The 18,981-nt window shown below is 36.8% G+C and overlaps 2 long non-coding RNA genes across 7 annotated transcripts in view; one reads left to right on the plus strand and one right to left on the minus strand.

The window, feature by feature from the left end:
- The window catches only part of LOC147581115 (uncharacterized), a 1,011,143-nt gene that overhangs the window by 715,704 nt on the left and 276,458 nt on the right, over positions 1-18,981 (minus strand). The window lies entirely within an intron of this gene.
- Positions 464-8,252, plus strand: LOC147581116 (uncharacterized). The gene is made up of 2 exons (XR_015251424.1): positions 464-809; positions 7,028-8,252. It is a non-coding gene; the product is annotated as an uncharacterized LOC147581116 (long non-coding RNA).

Below are 18,981 nucleotides of genomic sequence, written 5' to 3' on the forward strand. Positions count from 1 at the left end.
GTCTACTTTTCAAAAATCAGGAATTCTGGGAAATTAAGGTGATACAATACAAAGCCACCACAATTCATTGATCTTCTTACATATAAAAGTTTTCATAACACAACTTTAAAAAATTCCTTATTCTTATAATACAGTGGAGATTTTTACAAGCTAATATTTACAATCTAAATGTAAAAAGTACACTTTTCAAAATTTCCACTTTTGTAATCCTAATAAATTAGAAAGGATAGAAACAGTGCTCTGACAAATGAAATTCCAATTTAATTATTGTAAGCTATGGTTGTGTCTTTCCCACCATAAATAAAAGCTTGAATATAAATAAACTGACACATAAATAAGTTGAAATAGATTCATGCTTAGCTGCCAAAGCAAATAGTTAGATAAGAATCTTTCTCCTCCCAGATTATATAAACCAAAAATTGCTAATGATGTATTATTTTTAGAAAGCAAGACTTAAGTATCACTTATCCAAAACAGTGACCAATCTCTCTAAAATGGCCAGTCCTAAATCGTCTCATGCAAATTAATTGGATGATTAAAGCATTCAAACAAATGACTAAAATAACAGGGGCAGTTTGCTTGAAAATGCAAAGCTCTACCAGGCGTGTTCAGTCTTGCATACAAGTTAGAATCTCCTGGAGGAAGTACAGGACCCACCTCACATGACCACCAAAACCACAATCTCAGGGAGGCTGAACCCTGGCATCTGGCATCGGGTTTTAAAAAGCTCGCTGACTGTAATAATGCCCAAAGGAGGCTAAGAACCACTGGTGACTCAGGTGGAGAACTGACTGATAAGATCTGAGAGGGTAAGTACTATAATTAAAGGTAAAAACAAATAGAGCTGGAGATGGAAGAAGTTAATTCTAAATTGGGCAACTCAGAAAAACTTACAGAGGATACAGAATTGAACTTAGATCTTGAAAAATGTATAAATTTGTTAGATGGATTTTGAAAGGGAAAGCTATTCCTGGAAATGATAGGAGCCTAAGCAAAAAAACCTATGGGTAAGAAAGTGTAGGAGAGGTTGGAGAAAAAGCAAGAAATCCTGTTTCTGGGTGAAGAGGGAACATGGTAACAACATAAGGAAGCTAGGAGTGGTGAATCTGAACGGACATGGTTTACCTTTGCCAGAAACCATCTTTAAAGTCAAGAGGAAGATGTGTTTTACCTTAGATTTATTCAGGTAAAAGCAGAGCCTCTTCATTCTAAGAATGTGGGGTGGGAGCGCTATTGCTGAACTCCCCAAAGCTTGGCTGGCATGGCTGGGGTCCACCGGTCGGTTGTCTTATCTGCAAGTAGCCTTCTGTGTATGTCCCAGCATTTGTAGAGACACTATCATTCCGTAAGTGTGCCAGGACATGAGAAAGATTGGGAAGCACCAACCTACCCTACACAACAATTTAGCTTGATAAATAAGGCCGACTGCCTGGCCTTAGAGCTCTCATTTCCTATTAAAGTCTAAAAATTAAATAAAGTGAAATTTTAAATGTTAGTGAAAATAACCAAATATGTTGAGAAAAACAAAGTAAAACATATAAGGAGGAAATTTTTCATGTTAAAATAGAATGTAACTCGGTGAATTTTTTTAATCTTTTTTTTCCCCTCCTCAAAGAAGCAGCACATTCCTTGGTGACAAAATAGAAAGAATAGAAAAGAATAAATGCTAAAGAGCACATCCTTCATTAAGTCTTTTCCTGGCCTTCAGTCATTCACTTACTGTTTCTGAAGAAACCACCATCACTGATTAATTTTTATAGAAGCTATGCAAAAAAGAGCTGACTTAGCAAGCCTACAATTACTATCCTCAGACAGATTCCTTACAAGGCTGGGAATTACCTGGTGTTTGGAAACTTGGATTTGCTCCCACGACACCCTCGCTAATAGGAGTGGCTTCCTGTGCCTAGGCTGTTTGTGCTTACATGGTGGTTTATGCTCAACATATTCCTTCTGGGATTCTGGAATTTTGACACATGCTACGTAGGGGATGCCCTATGTAACCAGCTTCTAATAAAAACCCTGGCCACTGAGTCTCTGCTGGGCTTCCTCGTAGATTACACTTCACACGCGTTATCACGATTTGTAGCTAAAGGAAGTAGTGTATCTTGCATGACTCCATGAAGAGAGATCTCATGAAGTTTACACAAACTTTCCTCCAGGCTTTATATCATGTGCCTTTTTCCCTTTGCTTTGTATCTTTTCCTGTCATGAATATGACTGTATGCTGAGTCCTAGGAGTCTCCCTAGCAAATCACTGAAACTGGGATGGCCTTAAAATGCATCCCCCGCACCCCATACACAAGCATATACATGACATATTTTTACACGATGGTAGCACAACATACACTCTGTTCTGAATCTTTTATATAGTATGTCTTGGGCATTTTTCTTATTGGTGCCTATAGGCCCAGTTTACCATTCTTAACAACTAAATACTAGTTCACTATATGAATGTTATCATAATTTGATTAGTCCTTTATTAGGGACATTTCAGTGTGTCCACTCCTTTGCTATCACAAAAACCCTGCAGTAAGAATCTTTGTAAATGGTTCACTTCTCCTTTGTGCCAATAGATCCTTCTGTCAGAAGAAAACCAAAGAGGAGCATTGCCAGGTCAAAGGTGCTGCATATTTTTTTTATTTTAATTGCTATTTACAATTAGGTTTCTTATAAATCAGGTCAATTTTGCCTACACTATCGTATGAAATTGTCTTTCCCTTAGAATTTGCCCAACTGTGGTTTATTTTAAAAAGTTGATCTTTGCTAATCTGAAAAGTGGGAAAGGATATGATAATTTCAACAAGCATTTCTCTATAATGAGGCTGAGCATCTTTTTATAAGAACCATTTGCATTTTTTTCTGTTAACTATCTTATGCTTGGTTTATTTTTCTATTATATATTTGGCATTTTTCTCCCTGATTTTCAGTAGTTCCTTATACATCAAGGAAATTAGCATATTTTGTGTGATGTGAATTGCAAATATTTTCCCCCAGGTTGTTGTTTCTCTCTTTCCTTTGTTTATGCTAAGTTTTAAAGCAGAAATATTTTATGGTCATATGAATTTTTGTGACTTCTTTGGATTTACATCAAAATGGGATTTTCCTCAAATAGTGTAAATAAACATTTAGGTTCCAGAATCTCTGCCTGAAATATGAAAACATGAATGCAAAAATAAAAACAAAAATAATGAAGTGTGCAAAAGTATATCAAAAAGAGAAAACTTAAAACCTCTCAAATTCTATTTCAAGTAAAGATGAATTGGCAGGTTTGCATCACATCTGTTTCATCCATTCCTGATCTACCATTAAGAACATTAACATCCCAAATGACACTTTCTAAGGACACCATATTTCAATTTCTTTAGCACCAGCGTATAAATAAATCTTAATTTTGGGCTCTAGTTGACATTTCGACTGGCTGTTATAAATTACTTGAATTCTTTTACTGGTGAATTTGATTTAAAAGCCTTTAAAAGAAGCTGATGAACGGGATGTGACAATAGCCAACCTCTATATTCACTACAAATTTTAGACATGCATATCTGAAATCTCTCAATATTTATCTGACTATTGCCTTGCAGGAATTGCATTTAAGAAATAGAAGACTTGGTGCATACACCATCTTGTTATGAAGTACATAACTTATCTACAAATTTCAAATTAAAACACAACAAAAATCATTTTGGTCTAATAAATTGACTATTTCTCTCCCCTTCACTCTCTGCTTCCTTTCTTTCCTTCATCCACCCACCCTTCCCTTCCCAGTATTTGATCTTAAAAGCTAATCTAAATACCAAATTTATGTTGAGATCTGTGCTTATTGGTTTACACACAGACCATGTGAAATGGGGTGTGTTGAAAACCTAATTTTACAGATGAGGAAACAGGCCTGAAACTGTTAAATAATTTGACCAAACCACAAAAATAGAAGCATAGGGACTGAACCCCAGCTGCGTGTAACTCTAGCCCGTACCCTTAACCTACGCTTCCTGGTATTTTTAAGTGTAAATCATCTGACTATATTTTGGCTTCTTGTGTAGTTCACAAATGTGAATCTTGCCCTTTAAATTACTACAGGCCAGCAGAAACAAAATAACATACAAATTAATAAAAACCAAAAGGGAATATTATCAAAATCAACCCCAGATACTATTCCTCATTGAAAACAAGCCCTCTACTCAGTCAACATTCCTCACAAAATAGTCATAACTTACTAAAAAAATTTATTCACAGGCAAATCATTTCCTATCTCCCTTAACCATTAGAATATAACGGGCTGTGTAGTTCAGACAGGATTAGATTCTTGTTAAAGGCTAACAAAATTGGGCCGGCTGGCCTGAATTCACAAGTTGAGCACTTTAAACCTTTTCCTCTCTCCTTTGAAACTTTTTATGTTCCCTTCCTTCACTTTCAAAACACCTCTTCCTAAACCTATCTTTTCTCCCTTCCAACTCTTATTATTCTAAATTGCTTTTCCTTGGGTCCCTAACGTTTATAAGTCAGCCGATGCCTTAGCTTTCATTCCCTCATGGCTTCTCACCACGGTCCTTGCTTCGTCTCCCTCCACTCTCCCAGCTTCATTTATTTTATCTAACTTTTGTGTGGCAGTATCCAACTTTATTAAATTTGTATTTACCTAACAGAGTGTGAATCCCAAGTTCTTATGCAATAGTGTGCCAGATAGTCCCCTCACACCCAGAGCTTGGAAAGGAAACATATTGGCAACTATTGCACATTAGGCACTCTCTATGCATTACTGACCTAGCACCTTAAGATGTAAAACTGAAGCTCAGACATTTTAAAGAGTGCATCCCTTATCACAGATTAACTAGGACTTTGCCAGGATGTGAACCTTCTGTCACTTGAAGTTATTTTCTTTCCATTCCACTACCCGGACACATTGCTTCTTTTGTGGAATTCCAAGTAATGAAATGTTTGTTTTACTCATAACTATGCAAGTCCTTTGACCATTTATTTGTATAAATTCTTACACTCTGGAAAAACTCAAAATATTTTGTATTGCTCTTTTTTCCCTTGTTCATCTCTGAACACAGGAGATGGTGGGCCACTGTCTATTTAATACAGGGTTTTCTTATGTATCTGAGACTATATTATAGGAATTCTTTAGCTCCTCACATTTATATGTACAGACACACACATTAGACTCTCCATTTCCTAACTGTGTGTATCTTAAGTATCAGCATGCACCCTTCATACATTCAAGTTTCACAATGAGGTTTATTCATACAATGCCTCACAATTTCCAGTTTCCCAAAGTTATTATGAAAGATTTCACAAGCTGTAATTGATCCAAATAGTTTCAACAAACCTGAAGCAATATTGGAATGTCATACTTAAGCTATTTTTTGAGTATGAAATTATACAAAAATTGGAATTTTGTGACTATTACCCTAACCCCATTATAATATAATTTTTAAAATTGATCGTAAGATTAGAATATGCATATTCCTAAAATTAAAAATGTTTAATATGCAGGTAGAATGACTCATTAGCCATACCCCAAAATTTCTTAAATATTATCATATAAATTCTGGTTAATAAAATTCAGATTTTTAATGCTATTAACCACACTATAACAATTTCTCAGAAATCACTATGATTAACGATTTAAACTGAAGAGAAAACATTTCTTTTGAAAGGTGCTCCAACCTCTTCCCTTAGAGTTGGCAAGAGTCTATGTCATTACAATAGTCTAGACCATGGATAACATGCTTTTTATTTAAATGAATAAAGTCTTGTTAAGTTTTCCCTTTTTAATTCAAAATACTATCACTTCAGGAGTGCTTGAGTGGCTCAGTCAGTTAAGCTTCTGACTTCTGCCCAGGTCATGATCTCATGGTCTGTGGGTTTGAGCCTCACATCAAGTTTTATGCTGACAGCTCAGAGCCTGGAGCCTTCTTTGGATTCTGTGTCTCCCTGACTCTCTGCCCCTCCCCTACTTGCATGTGCTCGTGCTCTCTCTCTCTTTCTCTCTCTCTCTCTCTCTCTCAAATATAAATAAACATTTTTTTTTTAAGTTCAAAATTCTATCACTTCAAATCAAGTGTTTTCTCTTTGGCTTGGTCTTCCCTTCTAATAACTCTAGTAATGTGAAATAACAAATTAAATCTTCAAACAAGTACCCTAGATTCATCTTTACACTTTTCATAATTTTTATTTTAACCCACTCATCTATAAAATGAATTCTTGGACTAGATGATTTCTAAAATCCTCCCAGCTGAACATTCTATGTGCCTCAAGTTGATGGAAAACAGTGTACTGCCCAAGCATAGAAAACAATTTTCAGACTCAAAAATATATTTCGAAAAATTTCAAGCCCAACAGTTACTGCCCATAAAATTTTGCTCAGTTTTACCTCTCACTACTTGAGGAAAGGCACTTCCATTTCAAAACTCAACAAACTATAATGTAAATGTCCTTTTTACAGGTATGCAATTATGCACAGAGAAGCAGGATACTGATGTGTTATGTAATCCAATCAAGAGTTAAAATTTAAGGAAGCTTAAGAGAGTTGTTGGAGTTGCCTTGTATCAATCACACATCTGCCTTTCAATCTTCCCTGACAGCTTCCTTTCCTTCCCTTTCCCTCACATCTTCCACTGAAGCAGAGTGTCATTTATCGCAAGGGAACAACATTCCTGCGGGTGTTTCAGGAGAATTTCAGTCAGGGTTTACAGCTCACTCCTTTTGTTTACGACATTCTTTAATGTATTCCCTGGCAGATGGTAAAAGCAAAGTAATTAAGGAATACAGCTTTATTACTGATTATGGATTTGATATTTATGACCAGAAGGTAATTTATAATCTTTGATTCTAAATACCATTATCCAAAACAAATGTTTTATTTACACGTTCAAAGGCACAGTAACAAGATATTAAGGTGAGCTGAATGAAAACAAAAACAGACTTGTAAATGTTTGACAATGGTCCTTAAATACTCATATTTCTAAGTTCTTAAATAAAACATATAAAGTCATGAGACTTTTCATTTCCCCTTTGTTTCAAGGCACCCTCGAGACAATTGAAAGAGAAGGAAAAGCAGATGAGTAATGGAGCTTCCACATAACAAGGAAGGAGGAAAAGATCTAGGAAAGAAGAGTGAAATACACAACTTGGCTCAGAAAGGCCCCATGGAGCACAATGCATTTCAAGACCGGTGATCCAGCGGTGGGGATGGGGGCAGGGAGAAGAGGAGCAGAAAAATAGAAATCTTGGCTAGTAGGCAGATTTACCAGCCAAACTAAACTCAAGATAATGAGAACATAGTTTCACTTATAAGGAAGGCTATGGTGTGCTATGAGGCTATGATAAGGCAAATTCATGATACTAATATAGTTAGTTTATGACTAACTGCAGTCATATCAAAGTCAAAAGAAACATTTAGTGGAGTCTTACATTACATGGGTGCAAGTCTTTTCTTTGTGATGTGTCATGCTATTTTTAAGATTTGAATTGTTAGAGCAGTTTTAGGTTCACAACAAAATTGAGAGGAAGACACATATGTCCCACATATCCCCTCCCTCCTCCCCTCCCCCCACATACATAGCCTCCCTCAATATCAACATTCCTTACCAGGGTGATACATTTGTTACAACTGGAGAACCTACATTGACACATTATCACCAAGAGCCTTAGTTTACATTAGGGTTCACTCTTTGTGTTGTATACTCTATGGTTTAGACAAATGTGTAATAACATGTACCCACTATTATAGTATTATACAGACTAGTTTACTGCCCTATGAAACTTCTGTGCTCTACTCTTCATCCCTCCCTTCCCCCAACGATCATTTTACTGTCTCCATAGTTTTGCCTTCCTCATAATGTCATGCAGTTGGAATCATAGTTTGTACTCTTTTCAGATTGGCTCTTTCACTTAGAAATATACGTTGAAGTTTCCTGCATGTCTTTTTATGGAGGGTTTTTTTTTTTTTAATGTTTTTATAAACACAAGAATACCATTCAGAAGATCACGATGGCAGCATAATGAGAAGCATTTGGGGGAACTGAAGCTGCCTGAAGGAACAGTGGCTTCATTTCTCACTTCAGGGTAAGTGCTGATGAGTACAACAGCAGACAGATTCACTCACATTCTTAAATTGTTTTATTTTTCTTGTTAGAATTTTTTGGCTTGTTTCACTTTTAAATATTTTGTTTTATTGTTTCATTTTTGCCAAACCCTTATGTTTAAAGTTTTGTAAGCTTAATGCAAAATATCATGAATGTACTCGATGATTATGGGTTTTTATTATGGTCTCAAGAGAATTGCATTAACATGGCATAATGAACAAAAAATAGATGGGATCTGTGCAGGAAGGCTCTTTCTTCATATATTGTGTAGAAAATAATGAGCCGAGGGTGAGGTAACCATGAGAGGTATTGCCATCTGCTCCCTCTAGTGGGGCAGACATTTATTTTTACAGCACCACACAGTTACAGTGGGTGTAGACCATGGGTTTCCACAGACACTCTGGCATGTTGGTAATCCACGGCACTAGGATTTCCATTCATCACGGTACGAGAGATATTTTATTTCCTTCTAGTACAGTGATAAATAGCAAGTGGCAACGGTATCAAGGTCAGAAAGACATTAGGGAATGTTTGGGGTGTGGGGCAAAGGGAGACTGTCTCATCTAAAGAGGGCAGTGGCTAGCCAGCACTTGCAGATGTTTGCTATGAAAACGAACCTATTATTCCCAGGTATTTTGATGGTACAAAAGAAACTGGAAATTCAGACTGTGTTGGTAGCATACCTAAATTTTAGAAATCAATTATATGCTGGGCAATATTATTTTAACCAAATGAAGCACATTTTTAGGCTGACGGATGCCTAAATCAAGGGGAAGTTATGAGGTTGTTTCCCCAATCACAATCCTGAAGCCATTTCTGATCAAAGGAGTGTTTCCCTGGAAAACACCATGTCCATAATCCCCTGCATGCTGATCTGTCCCTACAAGCTGAAAATCCTCCGTATTCATACCAAATACAGACAGTCCAGAGTACACACTGGACAATAACATCTTCCATCCCCCCACACTGTGTCTTACTAATACGTATCCCAGGGCCAGGGAACACAAACGTGAAGAAAAACTCACTTATCAGGTAATGATATACTGAGAAAAGCATGCTAACAATTGCCTAGAAGGGTCAAAGCTTGTGATATGGTAAACCAAGTGCTACTCAAGTAGAGAGTGCTCAGCAGTTTTTAAAAATAAGATGTGAATATTTCTTTAAAAAATTAGAAAATTGTATTAGAAAAGCTCTTTATTAGAAAAGCCATTTAAGGGGCACCTGGGTGGCTCAGTCGGTTAAGCATCCGACTTTGGCTCAGGTCACGATCTTGTGGTCGTGGGCTCAAGCCCCGCTTTGGGCTCTGTGCTGATGGCTAAGATCCTGGAGCCTGCTTCGGATTCTGTGTCTCCCTCTCTCTCTCTGCCCCTGCCCTGCTCATGCTCTATCTCTGTCAAAAATGAATAAACGTTAAAAAGAAAAACTAAAAAAAAAAAAAGAAAAGAAAGAAAGAAAGAACGAAAGAAGAAGATAGAAAAGCCATTTAAAAATCTATCTTTGGCTATAGCTTACTTCAAGTAGGTTATCAATTCCTTCTTTCACCTACCTTCATGTTTTTACTAATGCCCACCACGACATACTGCACGGGAAGATCCTATGCTAAGTTGAATTGATTTGTCACTGCAAGGACAGAAAAAGAATATGTACTAAATATATTCTTTTTCTATCTAGTATAAAATTTTCTATATGAAGATTTACAAGTCCCACAGAAATCTTTAAATACTGAACAAAAAAATTAAACATAAAGAAATATATGAATAGGAAATAGCAAACAAAAATGATTATTCTTTTCTAGGTTTCTTTTATTTCTAATGAAAGCTGTCTTGAGTCCAAAACTAGTTTAAAGTTACAAGAGAATAAGGGGCTCCAGAGTGGTTCAGTTGGTTATGGTCATGATCTCATGGTTCATGAATTTGAGCCCTGTGTCAGGCTCTGTGCTGAGAGCACAGAGCCTGCTTGGGATTCTCTCTCTCTCTCTCTCTCTCTCTCTCTCTCTCTCCCTCTCCCTCTCTCTCTTTCTCTTTCTCTCTATCTCTCTGCCTCTCCCCTGCTCGCTCGCTCTCACTCTCTCAAAATAAACAAACATTAAAAAAAAAAGAAATTATTTAAAAAAAATATTGGAGAATGAGCCATACTTTGTCCCAAAACATTAGGGAAAAGCAGTTAAATGTGAACATATTTTTCTCATAAATATAGAAGATACAAAACCAGTGCAAAGATTTCTCTACTCCCTTCAACTAACTTTCCCTAATAGTAACAGTTTGCATAACCATTGTACAACTATGAAAACTAAGAAACTCTGTTAGTTAAGCTATAGACTACACTCAGATTTTACCTATTTTTCCAACTTTTTTCTGTTCGAGGATCCAATCCAGTGTCCCATACCTCATTTAGTTGTCATGTCTCCCTAGTACCTACAACCTTTGACACTTTCCCAACCTTCCCTTGTTGTTCACAAGGCTGATACTTTGCGTAGTAATGGTCAGGCATTTTGTACAGTGTCATTTGACTTGGGTCTGCCTGATGTTTTTTATGCTTAGATTACGTTTACGCACCTTTAACAAGAATAACATAAAATGGCATTGCACCCTTCTCAATGCATCACATCAGAAATTGGCTCATTCTTGCCTGTTTCCGATTCTGTGTCTCCCTCTCTCTCTGCCCCTCCCCCGTTCATGCTCTGTCTCTCTCTGTCCCAAAAAAAATAAATAAACGTTGAAAAAAAAATTTAAAAAAAAAGAAATTGGCTCATTCTTTTTAAAACTGCTGGTATTACCTTATATGGAAGCCCACAAATGAACATCTTTAACTTTCTATTTTTTATAAGTACTAAGAACAATGCTACAATAAGTATCTTCTAAAAATACACAGTGTCTCTCATACGTGAGTATCCTTCTAAGAAAATTTCAAAATATAGGACTTTTGGGGAAAATGGCAAAATAGGAGGATCCTAAATTCATCTCATTCCATGGATACATCTAGATAATATCCACATCAGTGTAAATAACCCAGAAAATGACCCAAAAACTGGCACAACAGACTCTCCACAGATACACATAGAAAAGAGGCCACATGGAAAAATGATAGGAAGGGTGGGAACATGTCCGAAACAAAAGTGACCCACCAGACTGTCTGAAGAGGAGGAGAAACACCACAAGGATGGAGAAGGGAGAAGAACAGGCCCTACAGTGAGCACCCCAGGCATGCAGGATCTGCACTGGGAAGACAAAGCTCCGTGACATTTGGTTCTGAAAACCAGACGGATTTAACCTCTGAGTTTTTACAATCAATGCGGTTTAACACCCAGAACTTTAAAAATCAGCAGCCTGGGCTTGGGGAGGGGTGGAGAGCAACAGGAAACTGAGTCCCCACCCTTACAGAGACAGCACGACCAACAGCCCCACTGACATACAGCATAGAAGCAGCAGTTTGAGAAACGCCTGGAGCATATGGGAAGGAGGTTTATTTACTAGTCTCAGAACTCATGCTAGAGAGGAAGAAATCCTCAGGAGACCACTCCAAGAACAAAATAGCTGGCAGCTGCCATTTACTCCCCTGCTCCCCAGCCTAGTTACAGGGACACCTCCTGGAACCGACAGTCCACTTAGCTTGCTAACACTGCTCCCCGCCCCTGGCCACACCCTGTGGACCAGCCCATTGTCAGGAGTTCTCCAGAGCAGCTCCAGGTCTCCTCCCACAGTGGACAAGCTCAGACACTGCTAACACCATTTGCCCCGCCCTTGCATTCTCCTGCAAACCCACCACCTCCCATACACCCTCAGCAGGACTCCATTCAAAGCAACACCACAATACATCATTATGTAACTAGCTTCAACAGTGGTCAGTACCACTCCAAAGTGACTTATGCCCCAGGGAGAGGGGAAGGTAATCACACGCACTAGTCCAACTAGTGGAATTGTCTACCCCAGCAGTGGTCTGGTCTCACTGCACGCCCTCCCCACCAATGAAAGCTTCTCAGGATATGACACAGGGAGAGTTTCATGTGGTTCAGTGTGACTACAGCTCTGGCAAACACCTGGGCTGACCTAAATGAAGTCCAAGGTGGCCCCAGACTGGCCCATTAACAACACAGGGACCAAACCCAGCCCCCAACAGGCAAAGAGAGACATTGTACACTAGACTGAAGACAAACATGGCTGAGCCATGACTGTAAGGCACACACAACACCCATAGGAAACACCCCTCAAGTGCCCATTCTGTTGAACGGGGACATTTTACTGCAGGGTGCCACGAGGCCTCTTCTTCATAAGGCCACTACTTTCAAGAGCAGGATATGTAACTGACTTTCCTAATATAAGGACAGAGTCAGAAAAAATGAGGAGACAGGAATATGTCCCAATGAAAGAACAAGAAAAAATCACAGCAAGAGAACTAAAATGAAGCAGAAATAAGTAATATGCCTGAAGGGAATTTAATGTAGTGGTCATAAAGATATTCATTGGATTTGAGAAAATAGAGGAGGATTTCAGCAACACCTTCAATAAAGAGTTAAAAATGTATTTTCAAAAAGCAGAGATGAAGAACTGAGTAATTGAAATTAAAAATACACTAGAAGAAATAAATAGTATAGGAAAAAGAGGAATGACAGAAACCTGGAGGACAGAGTAATGGAAAGTAATCAATGAACAGGAGGAAAAAAAAGAAAATAGATTTAGGGAATTCAGTGACACCTTTAAGCATAATAACATTCACATTATAGGGATCCTAGAAGAAGAAAAGAGAGAAAGGGGGACAGAAAACTTATTTGAAGAATAGCTGAAAACTTCCTGAATTTGGGGAAGGAAACAGATACCCAAATCTAGGAAGCATAGAGATCTCCAAATAAAATTAACCAAAGGAAGTCCACAAAAAGACACAAAGTATTAAAATGGCAAAGTGTAGTGATAAAGAGAGAATTTTAAAAGCAGGAAGAAAAAAGAAAATAGTTACATACAAGGGAAACACTGTAAGCCTATTGGCTGATTTTTCAGCAGAAACACTGCAGGCTAGAAAGGAGTGACATGATATATTCAAAGTGCTGAAAGGAAAAAAAAAAAAAACCTGCAACCAGGAATACTATATCCAGCAAGACTATTATTCCGAATAGTAGAGGTAAAGAGCTTCCTAGACAAATAAAAGTTAAAGGAATTCATCACCACTAAATCAGCCTTACAAGAAATGTTAAAGGGGATTCTTTGAGTGGAAAGAAAAGTCCATAAGCAGGAATAAGAAAATAGGAAGCACAAAAGTGGTAAAATTAAGTATAGTACTAAAGATCAGTCAAGGGATCCACAAAATAAAAGGATGTAAATGAAGTATAACATCATATACCTAAAACATGAGGGAGAGGGTAGTAAAAATGTAGTGCTTTTAGAATGGGTTCAAATGTAAGTAACCATTAAGTTAAATATAGACTGTTATATGCCTAAAATATTACATATAAACCTAATGGTAACCACAAAACAAAAACTGGTAATAGATATGCAAAAATTAAAGAGAAAGGAATCCAACTATATCACTAAAGAAAACCATTTAGGGGCGCCTGGGTGGCGCAGTCGGTTAAGCGTCCGACTTCAGCCAGGTCACGATCTCACGGTCCATGAGTTCGAGCCCGGCGTCAGGCTCTGGGCTGATGGCTCCGAGCCTGGAGCCTGTTTCCGATTCTGTGTCTCCCTCTCTCTCTGCCCCTCCCCCGTTCATGCTCTGTCTCTCTCTGTCCCAAAAATAAATTAAAAACGTTGAAAAAAGAAATTAAAAAAAAATAAAGAAAACCATTTAACCATGAGAGAGTTAAAGAAGAACAAACAGAAAACAACTACAAAAACAATCATAAAACAAGTAACAAAATGGCTATAAATACATACTTAATAATTACTTTGAATGTCAATGGACTAAATGCCCCAATCAAAAGACACGGAGTGATGAATGGATAAAAAAGTTACAGCCATCTGTATGCTGCCTAGAAGAGACTAATTTCAGACCTAAACACACATGCAGATTGAAAATTAAAGGTTAGAAAAACATTTATTATGCAAATGGAAATTAAGAGAAGCTAGGGTAATAATATTTACATCAGACAAAATAAATTTTAAAACAATGACTATAACAAGAGACCAAGAAAGGTAACCATAAAGGGAACAATCAAGAAGATATAACAAAATTATTTATGTACCCAACATGGGAGACCCCAGTACTTAAGGCAGGTATTAACAAACATAAAGAAAATAATCAATAGTAATACAATAATAGTAAGAAACTTTAACAGTCCAGTTATATCAATGGACAGATCATCTAATCAGAAAATCAGTAAGGACACAGTGGCTGACATATTTGATCAGATGGGTCTAACATATATTCAGAACATTCCATCCTAAAACAGAATACACATTCTCTTCAAGTGCACATGGAACATTCTCCAGAATAGATTGAACACAAAACAGGCCTCAACAAATTTAAAAAAATCAAAGTCATACCTTGCATCTTTTCTGACCAAAATGTTATGAAACTAGAAGTCAACCATAAGAAAAAATCTTGTGCACAAATACATGGAGGTTACATAACATGTTACTAAACAATGCAGGGGTCCACAATGAAATAAAAGAAAAAATAAAAAAAAAAATACATGGAAACAAATGAAAATGAAAACACAATGGTTCAAAACCTTTGGGATGCAGCACAAGTACTTCTAAGAGGAACATTTATAGCAATAGAGGCCTAGCCAGGAAGCAAGCAAAGTCTCAAATACACAACCTAACCTTACACCTAAAGGAGCTAGAAAAAGGACAACAAACAAAACCTAAAAACAGCAAAAGGAAGGAAAAAATAAAGATTGGAGGAGAACTATATGATACTGAAACTAAAAAAAGCATATCAATGAAACCAGGAGCTAGCTCTTTGAAAATAATCAATAAAATGGATAAACCTCTAGCTAGACTTATCAAGAAAGAAAGAGAATGGACACAAATAAAAACATCACAAAGGAGAGAGGAGAAATAACAATCAAAACCACAGAAATACAAACAGTTTCAAGAGTATATTAAGAAAAACTATACGCTAACAAATTGGACAACCTAGAAGAAATGGATAAATTCCTAGAAACATATAAACTACCAACTGAAACAGGAAGATATAGTAAATTTGAATGGACTGATACCCAGCAAAGAAATTGAATCAGTAACCACAAAGCTCCCAACAAACAAAAGTCTATGACCAGATGGCTTTATAGGCAAATTCTACCAAACATGTAAAGAAGAGTTAATACCCATTCTTCTCAAACTATTCCCAAAAAATAGAAAAGGAAGGAAAGCTTCCAAATTCATCCTATGAGGCCAGCATTGTCCTGATACCAAAGCCAGATAAAAACACCACAAAAAAGTGAACTACAGGCCAATATCACTAATAAATATAGATGTAAAAATCTTCACAAAATATTGGCAAAATGAATCCAATAATAAATTTAAAAAAATCATTTACCACAATCAACTAGGATTTATTCCTGGGTTGCAAGGGTGGTTCAATATTTGCAAATCAATCAATGTGATTCATCTCGTCAATAAGAGAAAGGATAAGAACCACATGATCATTTCAAAAGACACAGAAAAAGAATTTAACAAAGTACAATATCCATTCATCATAAAAACCCTCAACAAAGTAGGCTTAGAGGAAACGTATCTCAACATCATAAAGGCCATATATGAAAAACCCACAGCTCACATCATCCTTAACAGGGAAAAATGGAGAGCTTTTTTCCTAAGGTCAGGAACAAAACAAGGGGCCCATTCTCACCTCTCTTATTCAACACACTACTGGAAGTCCTAGCCACAATAATCAGATAACAAAAAGAAATGAAAGACATACAAATCAGTAAGGAAGAAATCAAACTTTCACTATTTTCAGATGACATGATACTCTATATAGAAAACCTGAAAACCTCCAATAAAAAAACTTCTAGAACTGACAAATTCAGTAAAGTTGCAGGATACAAAATCAACATACAGAAATCTGTTCCATTTCTCTACACCAGTAATGAAGCAGCAAAAAGAGAAATCAAGAAAACAATCCCAGTTACAACTGCCACCAAATATAAGATACCTAGCAATAAACCTAACCAAAGATGTGAAAACGCTATACTCTAAAACTATAAAAAGATTGATGAAAGAAATTGAAGATGACACAAAGAAATGGAAAGACACTCCATGCTCATGGACTGGAAGAATACTGTTAAATATCTATACTACACAAAGCAATCTACACATGTGATGCAATCTCTATCAAAATACCAACAGCATTTTTCATAGAAGCAGAACAAACAGTCCTAAAATTGAAAACACAAAGACCCCAAATAGACAAAGCAATCTTGAAAAAGAAAAGTAAAGCTGGAACCATCACAATACCAGACTTCAAGTTATATTACAAAGCTGTAGTAATCAAAACAAAATAGATACTGGCACAAAATGGACAAATAAATCAATGAAACAGAATATGGAAAACCCCGAAATGAATCCACAATTATACAGTCTTCAACAAAGCAGGAAAGAATATTCAATGGAAGAAAAGTCTCTTCAACAAATGGTATTGGGAAAACTGGACAGCAACATGCAAAACAATGAAACTGGACCACTTTCTTATACTATACACCAAAATAAATTCAAAATAGATTAAAGACCTAACTGTGAGACCTAAAACCATGAAAATCCTAGAAGAGAACACAGGCAGTTATTTCTTTGACATAGTACCTTCTTTCTAAATATGTCTCTTCAAGCAAGGAAAACAAAAGCAAAAATAAACTATTGGGATTACATCAAAATAAAAAGCTTCTGCACAGCAAAGGAAACAATCAACAAAATTAAAAGGCAACCTTCAGAATGGGACAAGATATTTGCAAATGATGTATCTGATAAAGGGTTAGTATCCAAAATATACAATGAACTTAAAAAACTCAACACCCAAAAGACAAATAATCCAATTTAAAAAATGGGCAGAATACATGAACAGACATTTCTTCAAAAAGTATATACAGATGGCCAACAGATACATGAAAAGATGTTCAATATCACTCATCTTCAGGGAAATACAAGTCAAAACCACAATGAGATATTGCCTCTCACCTGTCAGGATGGCTAAAATAAAAAAAAAAAAAACTTAAACAGGTGTTGGCAAGAATGTGGAGAAAAAAAGGAACTCTCTTGCCCTGTTGGTGGGAATGCAAACTGCTGTAGCCACTCCGGAGAACAGTAAAGAGGTTCCTCAAAAAGATAAAAATAGATCTACCCCTGATCCAGCAATAGCACTACTGGGTATTTACCCAAAGAATACAAAAATACTGATTCGAAGGGATACATGCACCCCTATGTTTATAGGAGCATTATTTACAATAGACAAGATATGGAAGCAGCCCAAGTGTCCATGGATTGATGAATGGATAAAATGGATAAAGAAGATGTGGTATTATGTAGACATACACACACACACGCGCACACACACACACACACACACACACACACACACAGGAGTATTACTAAGCCATAAAAATGAAATCTTGCCATTTGGAATGACATGGATGGAGCTAGAGTATAATGCTAAGTGAAAGAAGGCAGTCAGAAAGAGACATACCCTATGATTTCACTCATATGTGGAATTTAAGAAACAAATGAGCAAAGGGAAAAAGAGAGAGAGAAACCAAGAAACAGACTCTTAACTATAGAGAACAAATTGATGGTTACCAGAGGGGAGGTGGGTAGGTGAAAGAGGTGAAGGAGGATGAGAAGTACACTAAAGTGAAGAGCACTGAGTAATGTATAGAATTAAACTTTTTTGGGGCGCCTGGGTGGCGCAGTCGGTTAAGCATCCGACTTCAGCCAGGTCACGATCTCACGGTCTGTGAGTTCGAGCCCCGCGTCGGGCTCTGGGCTGATGGCTCAGAGCCTGGAGCCTGTATCCAATTCTGTGTGTCTCTCTCTCTCTGCCCCTCGCCCATTCATGCTCTGTCTCTCTCTGTCCCAAAAATAAATAAACGTTGAAAAAAAAATTAAAAAAAAAAAAAGAATTAAACTTTTTTTTTTCAATTTTAAAAAAAGAACTAAGGAAAATGAAAAAAAAAATGTAGGATTTCTGGATCAAATAGAATTCCTGGGCTGTGTGACATATATTGCTAAATTTTTCCCCATAAATTTAGTACTACTTTCCAGTTACATCAACAGTTGCTCTCCCCACCAATGTGAAATAATCCATCCTTTCCCCATAATTTGAAGTGTGGCCGTTTTTAATCCTAGTCTATATGGCACACAGTTTTCATCATCCTTTATATATTGCCAAACTACTGATGATTGAATTTTATGTCTCTCAGTATTTCTGAAACAATATATCCCACATCAGAACACAGTTAATATTCATTAAATGGATGAGTAAACAGGGTCATTTGACTTTAATGCAGGGACTGTGCTCTATAGGCAATGGATTATAACAGGTATACTGCTGTTTCTGAATAAATAGTCCAGTTATGCAATGAGAAGAAGTATACCAGGTAGTTATCATTAAACAAATCATTGTTATTTTTAAATAATTTTGAGCACTAGGGTATCTTTGGGCTGTAGGAGTTAAACACAGCTCTTCTTAGAGAACTTGTATATTCCTATATATTCCAGGCCTCTATTTGTGGGAAGGATGGTTAGGGAGGGTAGAATTGCTCCCAGCAGCTAGAAACGCTTTGTATATAGCTTCTCAATGTAATAAGGTGTTACATATAGAAAGAAAATTTCATAAACCTCAGCAAAGTTTCCTTATTAAAAAAAAGAAAACACTCAGCTGCTGATACTTTTAAATGACTGTTCTTAACAGTAGTCCCGCGGCTTGTTCAAGTAGGTAAGTTATTGTCTCTGAGAATTTCATCTTG

This window comes from Puma concolor, chromosome B2 (assembly GCF_028749965.1).
Source record: "Puma concolor isolate L17-30 chromosome B2, mPumCon1.1.hap2, whole genome shotgun sequence".
NCBI lineage: Eukaryota > Metazoa > Chordata > Mammalia > Carnivora > Felidae > Puma > Puma concolor.